Source organism: Oryzias latipes, chromosome 23 (genome assembly GCF_053564925.1).
Source record: "Oryzias latipes strain Hd-rR chromosome 23, Olatipes_Hd-rR_3.1".
NCBI lineage: Eukaryota > Metazoa > Chordata > Actinopteri > Beloniformes > Adrianichthyidae > Oryzias > Oryzias latipes.
In genome coordinates, this window is record NC_136259.1 from 10,200,879 (window position 1) to 10,217,562 (window position 16,684).

Consider the following 16,684-nt stretch of genomic DNA (forward strand, 5'->3'; position numbering starts at 1 on the left):
GACATCCAATAAGCCAATAATTGACCAAGGATTAATATTTTTGAGAAAGTTTTAAAACAGCAAAGCAGGTCTCAGCCGAGCTTTTTGGATGAATGTTTATTCAATGGTCCCTCCTCCCCACCCTTCCTCCAATAGACAGCATAATGGGGGAAGTACATTAGGCATGGAACAACCTCTCAGTCGTTATCATGGTGCAGTGACAGGTTTCTAAGAACCTTTCTAAATTTCCATACAAACAGTTGCCTTTCTGAAGGTCAGTTATTGTCCATTCACAAAATTGGATTATGAAGACACAGTTGGCCCTGAAAGTGTCTGTATACTCTTGTGAGGCAGACTGGGACATGAACTTTTTACACTCCACATCTACAGCATCCTTAATAACATATGAGGATGTGAACGTGGTTTCAAACAAGGAGCTTTTTGAGAAGTCATAGGGGTTATGAGTCCTCAGACAGGATTAGCAGAAGTGTAACCACATCCACTTCAGCCCATTCTAGGAAGCTGTCATGGCGCCAAGCCAAGAGGGAAGCAAAGGCTTGGCTGAAAATTTACAAGACGCTTTGCGGTTAGTGCTTTTGCTGACTAATTTTGTGTGTGCGTGCAGCTGAAGTGTCTGCTGGGCAGGAAGGCTGTAGTGTCGCATTATTAGTTTATTTTAGCAGAGCGTTGCCAGGAATGTGTAATTCAGCTTCTCTGTTTTTGAGTCAGAGCTCTACTGGTCTAAAGAGAAGTGTGTTAGACTGAAAACAACTGTGTGGAATTTGTGTGTGTGTGTTGAATGTGTGTCTACATGCCTGTTTATTTTGTGAGATTGGATTAGTGGTTTTGGGGATGAATGGGAGCTTTTATTGGAAGAAAAATGACTGAACTGGTTTACAGTAACTGTGACGTGTCATGGTTATGGCCGCCCCCTCTCCCCTGCACCCTGTCAGTACATCCCAAGAGCAGTCCTGAAAAATAATTTCTATTTCCCAGTGAGGAGGACCCCAGCAGGCCAGCTGGCTCTAGGACTGCCACAGGCACTGTGAGCCCAAACCAGTCCAGATGTTTAGAACTCTTTTGAAAGAGATGTGTTGTTCTGGCTCCTTTCTAGGGTGGAAATAGAGTTTAAAAAAAAGGATCAGCCTTTTCTGACTGTCATTTTGATTTTATGATAAATCACCAAAAGATCTCATCAGGTGTAATTTGTGACAGTCGTATAAGTTCTGCAGGTGAATTTATTCCGTTTACCACACTGAAGCCGTGAAAGACAGTGAGCTGGGACACTTGAATTTCTACTTAAGCACACTTAACTCTTTAGTTCCAAAATTGTTTCGAGAGCTAAACGAATGACTTGTGTCCTAAAAAGGATCACAAGAAAGGGCCGGTGGATAACTCAGAAAACACATTGCTTAAGATGCTAATTATGCTAACTATGCTAGTTATGCTAATGTGGCTAAAAGTGCTAGCTTAGCGATCAGCGTCATCAACTCACTCAGAAAACACGTGGCTCCATTGGTAAAAGCTACATGTCATGGGTTGATAAAAAATCCACTTTTTTCATAATGGCGTCTTTTTTGTTGATTTTATCTCCATAGCAACCATTTTATGTTTTAGTCGCCTGCGGATGATGAACAGACTGATGTTAGTTTCAGACAAATCTGAAAAAGTTAACTTTTTGATGTCCTTAGCAACAGAGGTTTTTTGCTTAACATGCCCTCATTCCTTATATGGCCATATCCAGTGTGTCTCTATATGTGCAGTTCCAGATATGGATGAACACATTACATTTTCACAGTATTCCATTGAAAAACACAAGAGTTATAACAGTATACCACATTTGCTAGCTCGCCACACGCACAACGGTTAAAACCTACAACTTGTAATTGTAACATTTTTTCCATAGTAGCTTGCCATTGATGCCTAAAAGGTTAGGAGATGATCAATAAAAAACCCAGCGACAAGTTTACGTTTGTTTCTGATAGTAGATGTGCTTTTTTTAATAATTCAAGCTGGCTGCCTTTTCCCGAAGTCAAATGCTGACAAAACTCCAGAGGTGGTTGTAGTCTTACGCTAGCGACATGTGCGTGAAATTTCGTGAAAATCGCTAGAAAAAAAGTTCTTATTCCCATATTATGTTTAAACATGAAAATCGCGAAAACTTTCACACACCTGGATGGGAGGGGTTTGTTCTCCATATACGCTCCGTCCCCTGGGGGAACGGTGCCCACAGCAAACATTGTGTGTCCTTCGGGTTTCTACCAGTTACATGTAAGACTTGAAGACTTTAAAACCTATTTCACCAGAAGCAGAACGAGAAACAAAAATGTGCGCCCATGTCAAAAAGCTACTACATTGTCTAAACTTAGCTTAAATTCAAGTACTAGTGGGAAAAGTTTCCTTACAAGTATTAAAGGATTCTTCAATAACTACAAAAGACACTGAGTTACTAGTTACTTAAAGAGGAATCCATCCATCAAAATGATTCAGAAATGTTGTCTTTGTCCATCTCTGACATTCGTCTGAGTCTCCATCCTGTTTTACAAGTAGACATTTCCTGTGTGTCTCATGTCCCCTTTGCTCTCCGCTTCATCTTGTCCTGAAATGATGCCCACTTCCCGCGGGGTGTCCTCTCTGCATGTTCCTTGCCTGACCTAAGGGAAGTCATGATGCGCAGCTCATGTCAGTGATGAGACGAGCTGCACTGGTCTCCCTTCAGCCTGGCAAAGTAGCATTCATTCATCCATTTTCCAATTCCTTTTGGGGTCACGGGGTTGATGGAGCCTATCCAGCCGGGATATTTTCCCTGAACTTTACAGTGCGACTTAGAGACACACAACCACACACACACATTACACCTATAGGGAGAATGTAGAGTTAACAACTGACTGGAAATGCATATTTTTAGACCATGAGAGGAAGAACCACAGATCATTATGGTGAACATACAAACTCCACACAATAAGGTCCAAGCTGGGATTTAAACCCAGTTTTACTGCTGTGAGGTGGGAGTGCTAACCACTACACCACTGACCAGTGCTTAAATCCTTTGCTCTGATCTGTCACTTATTTAAATACTGCTTTGACTGTTTGACTTTATTGAAAATAATCTTAAATGATCAAAAACAGCCACTAATGTCATGTTTTTACTTGATTGATTTTCCTGCATTCTGAATGGAATTGAACTGAAAGCAACAGAGAGGTTGCAATCATCATTGAAATCAGCGGCTTGACCTTCAAAAATGTATTTTGTGTTTTGAACTTTATTTTTGAAAAATGTTCTGGCCTAACGGGATGTTTGTCATAACCCCTTGGAGATCTTCAACTAGTTTTCGGTTCAGAGGGTAGGAAAAGGACCTTTTTTATCTTCTCCCCACCTCTCCAACACGCATAGTGTTAACTGGTTTGGTTTTTCTCAGCTGAAGGTGTGATGGTGCAGCCTGCAGCAGGTGGTACAGGCTGTGGTGTCACGGCATGACTAATAGCCCGTTGCTAAGTGGTGTGAACATCTTGTGCATCTGTTTTATTTAATTTGACTCCTACATTCACCTTCCAACTATCCCTCTTTTCACCTCTCCATCCTTTCATCGTCAACCTTTCATGCTAACTATTATGCATGTGATCACGATTCAAACAAAACAAAAATAAAAAAAGGAAAACCTGTTACGAGTTCAGTGTAGACGTTCAGTGTGACTCATCGAATCTGTAAATGGGGACAAAGAAAAAAATTCTAGATAAACTTCATCATCACGTAACATCGTGTCACCTTCTCTCCATGCAGACGGAGTCAGAGGTGTGGATGGACAGATTGGTGGACAGATGGAGGGCAGGGGGGGTGGTATCATGGCGAGCTGTCGCTGTCCGTGGTGTCACTTCCTGGGAGAGAATAGAGCAGGAAGCTGGAGTCAGATCTAGCAACAAGAGCAAAGGCGTTGCCTTTGCAAGGAAGTGTTTCCGTCCCAACGGTCAGCGATTGAGGCTACCTAACTCTTTTACCGTAAAGGTTTGTGGGGACGGAGCTGATGTGTCCCTGATGTGGACAGATGTAATTTTATCACATCAGACAGAGTGAGAACTGAACTTCTTCATCAACAAGCTACACCTTGGTCACGTAGATAAGAAAAGTCATCAGACGAATTATTTTTAAGGTGTCTGTGCTTGGAGCAAAAATGGCTAGAATCAGGGCCACACATAATGGGGCTTCTGGGATCAAGATGGTTTAAAAGTGGATGCTGAGAAGCTCAAGGACAAACCAAGGGCGAATTTTTGATGACCATCCTCCAGGAGGAGAAAAGCTATTCTCACCTACCTGCAGCAGGGTTCATCGGTTTATCATTGGACATTGGACCACAGAGGTCAGCGTTTTTGTCTGTTACATGCAGATTTTTTTTTATTTTGAAGGCTCTTCTTCTGTTTCCTCTCTGGATCTTTTCTGCATAACAAAACTTTCCAAAGATGTTTGTTTTTTGTTAACTTTGCTAGCTCAAGGGTTTCAATTTAGGGGTCCGTGCAGCTGCTTCAACAAAGTAGCAGATTTATATTTAACACTTGACTGAGCAGCATTCCTTAAGATGGAGTCAAATGTGGGGGAGAGAATCCAGTAGATTTTCAAAATAAAACCTCCATTAGATTATAAATTACATGGAAAAATGTAGGCTGTGTACTTTTTTTCTCTGCGGCTCGACACAAACTGTTACAAGCACCAGTACAGTCCACAGCCTGGGGTTGGGGATCACTGCTCTATAAGATTAGCTTATTTTCTAACGGTACTTTACCGTATCATCCACTGTTCTGAAACTTCTCAATATAAGTATCATGGTTCACAGAAACTACCACTTTGGCTGTATAGGAAATCTAATCTAAGTAAAGTAGAAGATGCTGAGGTGAAGACATACCTGTTGTTCTGCTGAAAAAAGTTCTCCAGTTCATCCAAAGCGAGGCCCAAACTCTGACATGGAACTGGAAGAGAGCATGCTGTGCACTGCTGCTGCACTGGCCCTTTAACCTCCTGCATCAGAACTATGTCCACCTGAGAATGCTGTACCATCTCCATGGCAACAGCAGCTCCATGTGAGACCTTACATTGCCCTCTTGTACATGTAATGAGGGGATTCATGGAGTGAATCCAGTTGCATGTTCTCAGAATGTTAGTCTTTAGGAGAGCAATCCAGAAGACAGCAGACAGAAGAGGCGTCAAACAACAAAAGTGGTTCCATCCTGGATGTGACTTTAGCCTCCTTGCATTTAACTGACGCCCACATTTCAATGTAATTAAAAGGAAAAGAAATGCTTGTAGTTGATCAGTTTGTAGTTTGGTTGCCATGACAACCCATGCAGTTACATAAGACCTCAGTGCTCGTTCCCACAAATGCTGGTGTGGGGAGGTCTTTGTGCTGTGACAACAGACACTCCACACACACCCCCACAGCTAATGCACGCACACACACACACACACAAACACGCACAGCTAATGCACGCAAACACATACACAAAGACGCACAGCTAATGCACGCAAACACATACACAAAGACGCAGAGCTAATGCATCTAAACACAAACACTCACAGTTAATGCATTCACACACAAACACGCACAGTAAATGGACGCACACACAAACATGCACAGTTAATTCACCCCAACACCCATAGGTAATGCATGCACACACACTCACACACACACACACAGAAACAAACATGCACAACTAATGCATGCACACAAACATACACAAATCTGTACTGTGATCATTTGTTCCTTCTTTGGGTGTCTGTTTGTCATCATGAACCATCTCAAGGAGAATTTGTCTGCCTGTTGCATTAGTTTGTCTAACTAACACCACAAGGAAGTACTACAAACCTCATTCGAAACTTACTGCACTAAAAATGTTGTAGCATTTTTCTCATGATGGAGGACACGACAAAATTAATATTAAAACTGAATTTCTGAGTATTTCTTTATTCAAACTATTGCGAATCAGGAACAGATGGTAAAAGGCCGTTGGAAACAGCTTGTAGGTGTTATGTAGCTACAACAGGAAGCCAAAGTCGTCCTGCTCCGCCCCATTCCGATGCATCCACCTGCAGAAAAATGGATCCATGTACGTCTTTGTTTTCCTTGTCTAAGCTGCAATCTGGATTTAACCCTCGTATTATCCTCAAATATTACTCACACACTTCACCTTTGGGGTCAATCCACCAGTCCTCCAGTGCAGTAAAAACATGTTTTTAAGTTAAACAAGGAACTAAACTACAGTCACTTTATTTTTTCTCTCATTTTTTACATTCATGTTAATTATTCTACTATTTATAGCCTCCACTATTTATAGTTCCTACAGTTGTTTTATTGTGGAATTTAAAGTTGTTTCCCCATTTAGACTGAAGCTGAAGAGAAACAGAATTTCAATTTCTATGTAAGTGGTAACATTGTAGAGATTTACAATAAAGTTACTTTAACTTGACTTGAATTTGACCCCAGGGATATTTTCCTTCAGAAAATGATTTACATAAAATTGTTTACCAAGTTTTTCTGTCAGGCACATTGTTTATTTGTTGAATACATAAATAACCCCTTGATAATGAAACAGATCGTTGGGTTGACCTGTTCTCTAGCACCACCATCAGGCCAAAACTTTAAATTAGAATGAATGCATCTTGAAAAGTTTTTATAAAAATCTTCTCAGTTTTACTGACAACATTAATGATCACAAGAGTATGAACCCTATTGGTTTTGGTGATGATATGACCTTTCCTGTAGTGCCACCATCAGGTTATACTTTCAGTTTTAGAGTTAGTGGATCTTAAATATCTTTCAACCAAATCTTTTCTAATTTGGGGTGCACATTCATGACTTTCACAGAATAAAGCATATTGGCTGATGTTAGTGACCCCCTTTCCTTTTATGAACATATTTATTTACTTAATTTTATTTTTTTGTGACAAATTTGTGGTTGTTCACTATAAAGTCTCACTTCCCCCTCCTCTTTTGTTATCCGGGCTTGGGACCGGCAGTGGCAGAGTTAGAGGTTATTTTTTATCTTTTTTTAATTTTTTTGTGTGAAACAGAAAATCATAATGAGAACATAAGTCAGATAGTCAGACCATGGCACAGTTCTTTATGCCCTGAGTCGAGCTTTTAGTCTGCACTATTGTACACAGAATGTGCAGAGAGTCTGTGCATGCTCCTTGCAGACATATTTCTTGCTTTGAGTGTGTCCCACCAGACACACAGTCAGCCATGTTGAAGACGAAGTCATTATTTGAGTTCTTCATTTGAGAGATGAGATTAAACTTTATTTATCCCACGATGGGGAAATTCTGTTGTCTGCGGCAGCAACAAAGTGACGTTTAGCAAAGTAAAGTGACTTTCAAGTTTTACAGTTCAACATTATCATATATACAGTATATAACATAAAATATGTAACGATCAATTGAAAATATTTTTCATGAGATGATAATTTTAGAGGGGAGGCATGTGTAGTTGGAAAGACTTGGATGTGATCGACTCACAAGCCCACATTGGGTTCCTCATTTTGGCAGGATTTCACACCTCACCACGAAAAATATCAAAGTTCTCGTGGGAATAGTTGTTTTCCCCACCCCCTGTTATGTATCAACTCAAAGTATCAACTCTGCACCTGCAAGTGTGGGGATGTTAGGTCACACACACACAGCTAAAACAGCCTGGGGTCAAATTGACCCCCGAGGAACACCAATGTGTGCACTATGTGTTTAGCACATTGAAAAAAATATAATCATGATAATTTTATGCTTAATCAGTTTTCCCCATCAAATTAGAAAAAGCCATGAAATATGAAGTAAAATCAAAAAGGTTAACTATTATTTCTTTAATGACAAACATTGAATTAGGGTCAAATTGACCCCAAGGATAGTAGGAGGGTTAAACTGTATGGCTGGATAGCTCTGATACTGCTCGCTATGTTTATTGCAGCGCTAATGTTAGCTTGGGGGTGAGAAGGTCCTGTAAACTAGTGGGAGAGATTATAACCAAAGGGATGATGGGAAAGTGTGCAGGGTTACTACATACCAGCAGTCCGGCCCACAACTCAGAGGTGAATTTGTATTATAAACATACGTATTATAAGCTCACCTGTGCATCTGGCGGCATGTTATTTTTTTTTTTACACTTTACTTTTAGCTTTTAATGTCAAGCCCTGGAGTTTTTAAATGTGTTTATTGATGTATTTTTGTATAGCCTTGCTTCTGCTGTCATCCCCCCCTTTTTTTTTCTTTTTTTGAGCAAATTATTTTACTATTCATTGGAATAATATGAGCTTCATTACAATTTTTTTAATACTAATTGAACATGCCAGTGACATTGTTGAGCTTTTTTTCAGCAGTTTAATTTTTTTTTCTATTTAGTGTAATGCTTATTTTGCTTTTTGTTTTTCTGTACAATTTTTCCCATCATATCTGAATCATTAAACCTCTTTACCTAAACTTTGTAGACTTTCTGTTTTAGTTTGTATATATTTGTCTCTAATGAAGTCAAACTTTGCTGCTACTGGAGAAGCTGCATAAAGCTCTGCTGAATCTGGAAGGAAAATTTAGTTTTAGCAATAAGTTAAGGTGATGATGATGATGATGATGATGATGATGATGATGATGATGATGATGATGATGATGATGATGATGATGTGGGGGGTAAGAAAACGATTTTGGCACAATTTTTCCCTCAAATCTTAAGGACTGATGCTTTTTTAATGAATTGTGACCTCTCACATGAACTTTTTAAAACAATGGCATTGGTGTGACACGCTCAGTCCCCACCTGCAAGACAGGTCCAGTCTGCCATCCACAGCTACATGCGCTGTAATGCTAAAAGATGAGCACTGCTGCATGTTGATGCATAGATGTATTCATGTGTTCATTCGCAGGGGCTTTCCACGCTGGTGTCATGTGGTTTTATTCTTCCTTCCTGCAGCATCGCCGACAGCGAGGCAAAGTCTGCGAGGGACACCGTCTGGAACGCAGTGAGTGTTTATTCATTTTTACTGAGCGTTGGTGGCGTCTGAACGGACAGCATTGCTTCACAGCTGCTGCTGTGCGCGTCTGCGAACACGTGCGCCATCATCATGTGGTGTCAGCCTCCATGTTTGTTTGTATTGACTTTTTCTCTCGAGCTGTTACCATGACAACAGTAGTGGTGCTTAAAGCATATGCCCTCTAAAAAGTGTAGATTTTGTCTTTCCTTGAAAATGTTACTCAGAATCCACATGATTGACTCTTCCGTTTGATTCTGCAGTTGTACTTTTGAAATAAAGAGGCATAGCAGCAGAAGTGACGACGAAACATCCTGGTTTAGAAAAACACTAAACTTTTATGTTTAAATATTTAGTATTTTGTCATATGACAGCTCCAATATGTTTTACCTTCACAAACTAGGACTGGGGCTTCAAATTTCTGTAAAGCCTAAAATATTGTGTTGTTTTCACCTAAGAAATGTTTCAATAACTGTAATTTCTATTGTTCTATTTTTCTGTTTAATTAATGTTATTCCTATGTAACATTGGAGTATATATAATCTGCCTTTTAATATGTGAGGCAAGTAAAGACACAATAATTTAGAGAAGTAATTTCAAAATTTCATTATTGGACTTCGACCATATTTCTATATGTTCTGTTTCAAGTTTATAGTGTGGAGCTGCAAAAACCTCACAAAATAAGAGGTGCAAGTATCATTATATGTAGGATTGGAGTTACCTTCCTTTGCTTTTATTCTTCACAGATGCTCTTTATGGAGAGGTAGAATTGGGTTGAAATGATTGCTGATAGAGAGTCTCCCCCTGCTGGTCACATTTAGAAATGCTCCCTGAAACTGCCTAATTTAGCTTCTGTAATGTTTTTGATGTGGGGTTTCAGTTAAAAATGTCTTTTGTCCTCACAATGAAGAAACCACACTTTCCGTAGCATAGACGATGTAAACGTATCTCTGAAATTCATTGATGAAAGAAGAACCTTAGCAGAGCGGGTCGTGTTTGTACTCAGAACCTTGAAACGACAGCTCTCAGGGCCAAGGGAACCTTTTTAGGTGCCTTCCTGTTCCAGCCAGACGATAGAAAGAAACACCAATAAAGCTTTAATGGACAGACAGAAAATCAAAGTTTTGAGTGATGTCATGAGTCATCAGAGTGAGCTCAGTCTTTCATGGTCGTGTAGTGTAGGAACGCCACTTTTTTTTCTAAACTGTCCAAAGACTTTGTGAATTCTGAGTTCTGGTGATAAAGTTTGGTTACATTTTTGTGTGATCATGGTTGTTGAGGCTGCTGAAGATGTTTGGAATCTGAATGTTGTCCTTCAGTGAAAGAGCTGGACTGCAGCCGCTTCACTTGTCTGCTTTTGAACTGAATGCTAAAAAGACATGGAAAGGCCTTCTTCCTCTAAAGCCTGGAGCAAATACGTAAAAGCACCTTATGAGATGCAGTTGCAGTGCTTAACTTTGTGATCATTGAATAAACTGAATTTACAATTTTATTATGATGAAAGACGTATTGAAATTCAGGTAGAGTTTTTCTAAGTCCTCCATTTAAAAAAAAGAAAGAAATCGTGTTCCAATACATTATTGGGATATGTATCGTATCGCCACACTTGCCAATACACACCCTTAGTTTGCAGCTTTGTCCCTGACACACAGAGATTACTTCCTTTTCTCTGACACTTTTGATCAAGTTCTACACTGAAGACTTAAAGATCTGCAAGTCTTTTGCAATTCAACAGTGAAGAACATTGTTTTGAAATACCCTTATTTATTTTACACACTTGACTGGAGAACCTTTTTCCATCTCCTTTTTACAGATGATCTGAACTGATGTCTGATCATTTAGTGGGTCACTGGATGTGCTTCTAGCTGAATCTTTTTCAAACATTTCTGCTTTCCATGCCAACTTTTGTCAGAAAAAAGCTCATTTAATAAATAAAAGTGTCACATGTCTGAGTTAGAGCCTTATCCTCCATGTTCTGTAGTGGCTTGTGCCAGCTCCATAAGTCCTCTCATGTTGTTTGTGTTGGCAGACATCCATTTCAACAACACGACACGAGCAGGACAGGAGCAAGGATGGCTCCTGTGTTCACTGGTGGCCTTGAATGCAGCTCCTCCCTCCTGTGGTAAGGCTCCTCCCTTGTGTGATGAAGCTCCTCCCTCCTGTGATGAGGCTCCTCCCTCCTTTGATCAGGCTTAGCGCTCTGGTGATGAGGCTCCTCCCTCCTGTGATCTGGCTCCAGCACACCTGTTATCCCCTCAGTTTAAGTGCAGCTCAGCTGTTTTCACTTGCATTGAAACTTTCTGCTGCAGCAGAAGCTGGTCACAGTAAAGTGACACTTTACTCATTTCATCTCTGCATTGGCTGTCTGAGAGGAGGTTATCTCATTAGGACAGATCCAACAGATAAAACCAAAGTGACCTTTAAAATAGCATTTAAGCTGACTGTGTGCTTTTTGGCTTGATCCTTGATGGGTAAGTTCAAAGGAGTTGTGTTGAATTATGTGAACATTTTCTAGAAAAGAATGCTTTGCTGCAGCTCTTTTTTTTTCAGTTTCCACTGGAAAAAACCCCATGCGTGTGGAAGGTTCATGGCATCGTGTCAGTCAGAATATCTGGCTTCTCTCAGTGCTGCAGTTGGTCTTCCCTAAGAAGCTGGTTTCACGTGGTGGTTTAGATGTGTCTTTCTGTTGTCTAGCACCATTTGAAATCAGTGTTCTTGGGGACAGCAGGACGGCTTTGGTGCAAGAGCTCCATAAGGACACATGGCACGTACATATGCCACTCAAAGATAACTGATTTCCTCTGGTGTTTAGAGCCTTCTGCAGCCTTCTAGCACCATTTGAAATCGGTTATGACACTGTGGAACACTGCATCAGTGCGATCTCCAATCCTTGAGCTTTCAGAAAGTGGTATGTAGTTTTGATTCTAAGATACTGTTTATGCAGTTCTAATTTGTTGAAAAACTCTTAGTTAAGCAAATGAATAGAAACTTTTCTTGTGCAAGCAGCAGCGGTGGTTTCTACAGCAGCAGTGCTCAGGGCAATAGTGAGAAACAAAGGAAAATGGCATAGAGCACTTGAAAGGAAAAAAAAATATATTGATGCAATTAAAGTACAAGAAACACAGTAATAAATATGCTTAAAGTGTTGTGTACAGTTTTTGGCTGTTTGACAGAGGAATCATTTGAGGATGTTTAGCATTCGTATGGCCCAGAGGAAGAAGCTGTTTGAGTCTGGTGAGTGACCTCATCGACCTCTTGATGAGGTCTCAAGGGAGGCCGGGGGCAGCCGATAATGTTCTGGCTTGTGGTGTTGTGCCTCTGCACAGCCTTTCTATCCAGTGCCGTGAAGCCTGGGTACCACACACCCGGGGAGAAGGTGGCTGTCCTCTCCATGGAGCAGTGGTAGAAACTCACCAGCAGCCTCTGGTCCAGGGGACCCCTCCTCAGGATGTGGAATAGGTGTGTCTAAAACCTGGACAGGTCAGCATTAATGATGGTTCCCAGGATCCTGTTAGAGGGGGTACTGTCCTCGCATTCTGCATTCATTTCTAGAGGGACATGTGCGTAGCCATGTCTAATAGAGTCCAAGATGACTTCTTTGGTCTTCTGGATGTTTAGGGACAGGTTGTCGACCGAGCACCACCTGGCCAGGTTACTGATCTCCGTCCTGTACGCCTTTTCATCACATTTGAGATTCAGGCCCAGCACAGTGGTGTCATCTGTGAATTTGAAGATTACGTTGGAGGTGTGGGAAGCGCTGCAGTCCAATGTGTACAGTAGTAGCAGCGCACAGCAGAGGGGGGAAAAAACAAAAAACACCGAACTGATCTCTGAGTGGTGCTCAGAACGCAGCCGTGTCATCTTTTTTTTTTTTTTTTTAAGTACAGTTTATAGACTTTTTCAGTATTTTTGTGCAACTTTACATTTGAGGCCAGTAAACTTTGACCCTAAACTTTGATTCAGATTTATTAAAATGTTTTTGTTTTCCTGTTTTGCAATTTTATTTTTTTACAGTGAAATTAGATTTTTGATCTGTTCAATAAAGTGAATCTTTGGATATGAAAACAGCTTCAGGTCAAGTCTGCCTGCTCTTTTTCTTGCAAGTAAAAAAAATGACATTTAAGGAAAGCTTTTTATTTTATTTTCCCCTCCCTTCAAATATTCCTCAGAGCAGTAATGTTTCTATAGGGATACCTTTCTCACCTGCTGTAGGGTCAAATACCTGTTCGCAACCATAGATCTGTTTGTACCACGTCACCATCTCTTTGAATGGACTCTCATTTTAGAGCAGCTGCAGCAATTTCTAAGTAGTTCAGCATGGGGGCGACAGAGCGCTTTTGTACACGGCAATCCCCCCCCCCCCCCCCCCCCCCAAATCACCTTTAAGAGGTCTGTGCATTAATTGCTAGGTCATTGAGAAGACACAAATTAAGAGAATATGTCAACCTTTGAAAAAAACGTGTGCGTTTGTGGGTGTATGTATGACACTGAATGATGCTTTGTCTTCACCCCCTCCCATGATAAAATACTTCCACGTCCCTCATTTGTGGCTGAAAAGCTCCCAAAGAGCAAGTTGCTCTGCTATCTGTACTGGGTGCTCGTTCCATTACTCTGAAATCTCCAGGTATGTACTCCGCAGATGGCTAAGAACTGGGACAGGTTGTTGGTGGGTTGCAGTTGGGCCCTTCAGTTGTGAGGAGGAAGGTGTCCTGTAGTGGATGTACTGATTCCTGATAATATCTGCAGCTGGAGGTTCAGCTGCTCCAGCAGAACTTCAGCAGTCAATCAGAACACTTCACGGTAACTTTAAGACCAGCACCAGGCCCTCCTTTACACTCTGATAAAGAGTTCTTATTTTGGTGAGCCTTGTAGCTAAATATTCAAATTTTACATAATTGTTAACTCAGATTTAACTCTAAATAACTATTTTAATTCTTATTCTGGTTGTGCAGGATGTGGAATGCACTGGAGGGCTACTTCGTTGACCCCAAACATTGCGGAGTGTGAGCATCGCAGAAATACCTGGACCCCCGTTAAAATATTTTCATAAAGACTCGATAATGATTTCTGATTGCTCTGATGGCATGTCACTGACCAGTGGATACCCAACACGTCAATAGATTAACATTTTATTGTTGCGTATATTTTGATATCCGGTGTCTGATTACCAAACATGAGTATGCACTGGTCCAAAGCCCTGAGATGTGGTGCCGTTACTGACATATTAAAGTGGGACCGATTCTTCAAACTGAAAGGAAGTTGAAAGGAAACTGTTGTGTTCAGGGGGGAAATAGTTTTACGCTCTATTTCACAAATGTTTGTTGTGATTTATAGAAATTCGGACCAGTTTAGTTTAGCAATCACCTGTTGTCTTTTATAACTAATTTCATATTTTGTATAATTAGTGAAGCCTGTTCAGACAACAGTGTTGTACTAGGGCTGAACAATTGAAACTTAATTGAATTGAATACAGTGATCCCTCGCTATAACGCGGTTTACTTTTCACGGTTTCGCTGCTACACGGATTTGCATCGTGCATTGTGTTCTGCATTCTGATTGGCTAAAAAGTCACTCCGCATCTTCTCTACCTGTGCGTCAATAACGTTGCAGTTTAATATGTACACGTACGTAAAACAGCTTGCCAAATTTACAACACGTACGTGCAAATCATCATGCAATTTCGAGTTTCTCTAAAACCCATAGAAAAAAAAGCGACAACTGCATGTCACTATGTTCTTCTCCAGAACCCACACAGCTGCACCGCGGGCTTCAAAAGAAGAAAACACTGCAGAGCGGAGTCAGAATGCAGGGGCTCAGTCTGTAGAGCAGTGAAATACACCTACGTCACTATTTGTCTGTACTTTGCATTTTTTTAAAAATCATTTTAAATTTTCTCCCGTTTAATCCAATTACTCGGGTCGCGGTGGGCGGGGCTAATCTCCGCAATATGAAGCCTTCTGTTCACATTGATGATTAAAATGATTATTTGACAGTACAGTCCAGAAGTTATTTGTTGAAAAAAAAAGTTTCTAAAGTACTTTTATTTGTGAAACAAATGCTTGAGCCTGTAAAATGGTTTGTTCTTCCTTTTCAATGTATAATAGAGTATTTAATTGGATAATAATTGTAAAAAAAAAAAAAGGTTTCTACTTCACGGATTTTGCCCATCACGGGTTCTTTTCGGAACGTAACCCCCGTGAAAAACAAGGGTTTACTGTAATGCAAATTTCTAATCAGCCAGTCAGATGGTGAGAACTCAAAGCATTTCTGTGGCCTTTTTACAGACGATCGGCTGCAGTTCAAACATCAGCATCAGAACCGGGAAGAAAGGGGATTGAAGTGAGTTTGAACATCCGAATAGTCCAAAAAGAGAAAATATCCAGTAAGCAGCAGTTCTGTGGGCAGAAATGCCTTGTTGATGTCAGAGGAAAATGGTTCCAACTAATAGAAAGGCAACAGGAATAAGAACCACTGGTTCCAACTGAGGTCTGCAGAAGAGCCTCCTGAACACACAACACATCCAACCTTAAGGCAGATGGACTACAGCAGCAGAAGACCACATCGGGCCACTCCTTTTAAAAACAGGAAACTGAGGCTACAATTCATACAGACTCACAGAAGATTGGAAAAACGTCTGGACTGATGAGTCTCCATTTCTGGTGCCACACCAACATTTTCATTGGAATTGGTCTTTAATAAAGTCTCTAATTGAAAAAAGGACTGTCCACTCAATGCACATTTCAAAGTCTGTTTTAGGCTAACTTTTCTTTCCTTCTGTTTGCATGAAAACCACTTCAGAAGAGCAGAAAATGATTAGTTTCGACCAGTTGACTGCAAATGATTGACCTTCTGCAAACATCCATTCAGACAGTTTTTATTGGAACTGGCACCTTCTAAAACATGAGATGAACATTCTTTTGGATGGTCAGAGGGATTATGTTGGACTCTCCCATCTGGTGTCAGTAAGCTAAGCCCCTCCCTGGTGTCCAGCTATTTCTGCATGAAAACATGGAAGAGCATCACCCAATATCTAACCTTCATGACAAAATTGGATGACAAAAAAATGCTGGCAAACCCAGGTAGGATTAGCTGTCACTGCTCGTGTGATTTTTGTTTCCCTGTTCTTTGGTTGCCAAGCAGGATTCAGTCAACTTTCAGGCCTGCAGAACTATGCACTCATTGTTCCTGTTACAGTATGGGCTGAGACAACATATAAATGCTTTTATGAGATGCTTGAACTTCAGTAAGCTAACATCTTCATAAAACTGTGGTCACTCTCTAACTGCCAGGGCAGCAAGGGACAAAAGCTAGAGGAAGGCATGCAGATAGTGGGGTCAGCAAAGGGGGAGTGTCGGAGTTAGCAGGCTTTCACAAAAATGGGCAAGGCTGATGGAATTTTAAAGCTTTGACTCATGCATCTCTCTGTGCCCTGAGCAGGTAAACAGTGAGGAAGAAGTCTTGTTTCCAGGCCGTAGGGGCCCACACATGCATTTTGGTCTAGATAATGTTTCCATGCACACTGGCAAATATTCAATTCAAATTTCATACATGAAAAAAACCATGCACGTGATGAGTCAGCCTAGTTCACACCCCAAACTGGAACTTAAGCACTTTGTTTTTGTTAAATGTTTAGCAGTTAATGCTTTCCTGCCACTGCATACTGGAAGAATGGCTAAATTGCAGGACAGCATTTGCACAAAGTGTCTGATAA

General features: G+C 40.7%; 2 long non-coding RNA genes and 2 other non-coding genes across 4 annotated transcripts; 3 read left to right on the forward strand and 1 right to left on the reverse strand.

Moving 5' to 3' along the window:
- Positions 1-2,460: 2,460 nt before the first annotated feature.
- Positions 2,461-5,248, reverse strand: LOC110017642 (uncharacterized). The gene is made up of 3 exons (XR_013653546.1): positions 4,875-5,248; positions 3,746-3,855; positions 2,461-2,633 (listed from the first exon to the last, which is right to left on the reverse strand). It is a non-coding gene; the product is annotated as an uncharacterized LOC110017642 (long non-coding RNA).
- Positions 5,249-8,883: 3,635 nt separating this feature from the next.
- On the forward strand, positions 8,884-15,357 carry LOC144989404 (uncharacterized). Its single transcript, XR_013653547.1, has 3 exons — positions 8,884-8,964; positions 11,003-11,095; positions 15,258-15,357. It is a non-coding gene; the product is annotated as an uncharacterized LOC144989404 (long non-coding RNA).
- Positions 11,606-11,704, forward strand: mir29b-2 (microRNA mir-29b-2). Its single transcript, NR_107209.1, has one exon. It is a non-coding gene; the product is annotated as a microRNA mir-29b-2 (primary transcript).
- mir29c (microRNA mir-29c) lies at positions 11,743-11,844 on the forward strand. Its single transcript, NR_107210.1, has one exon. It is a non-coding gene; the product is annotated as a microRNA mir-29c (primary transcript).
- Positions 15,358-16,684: the final 1,327 nt, after the last annotated feature.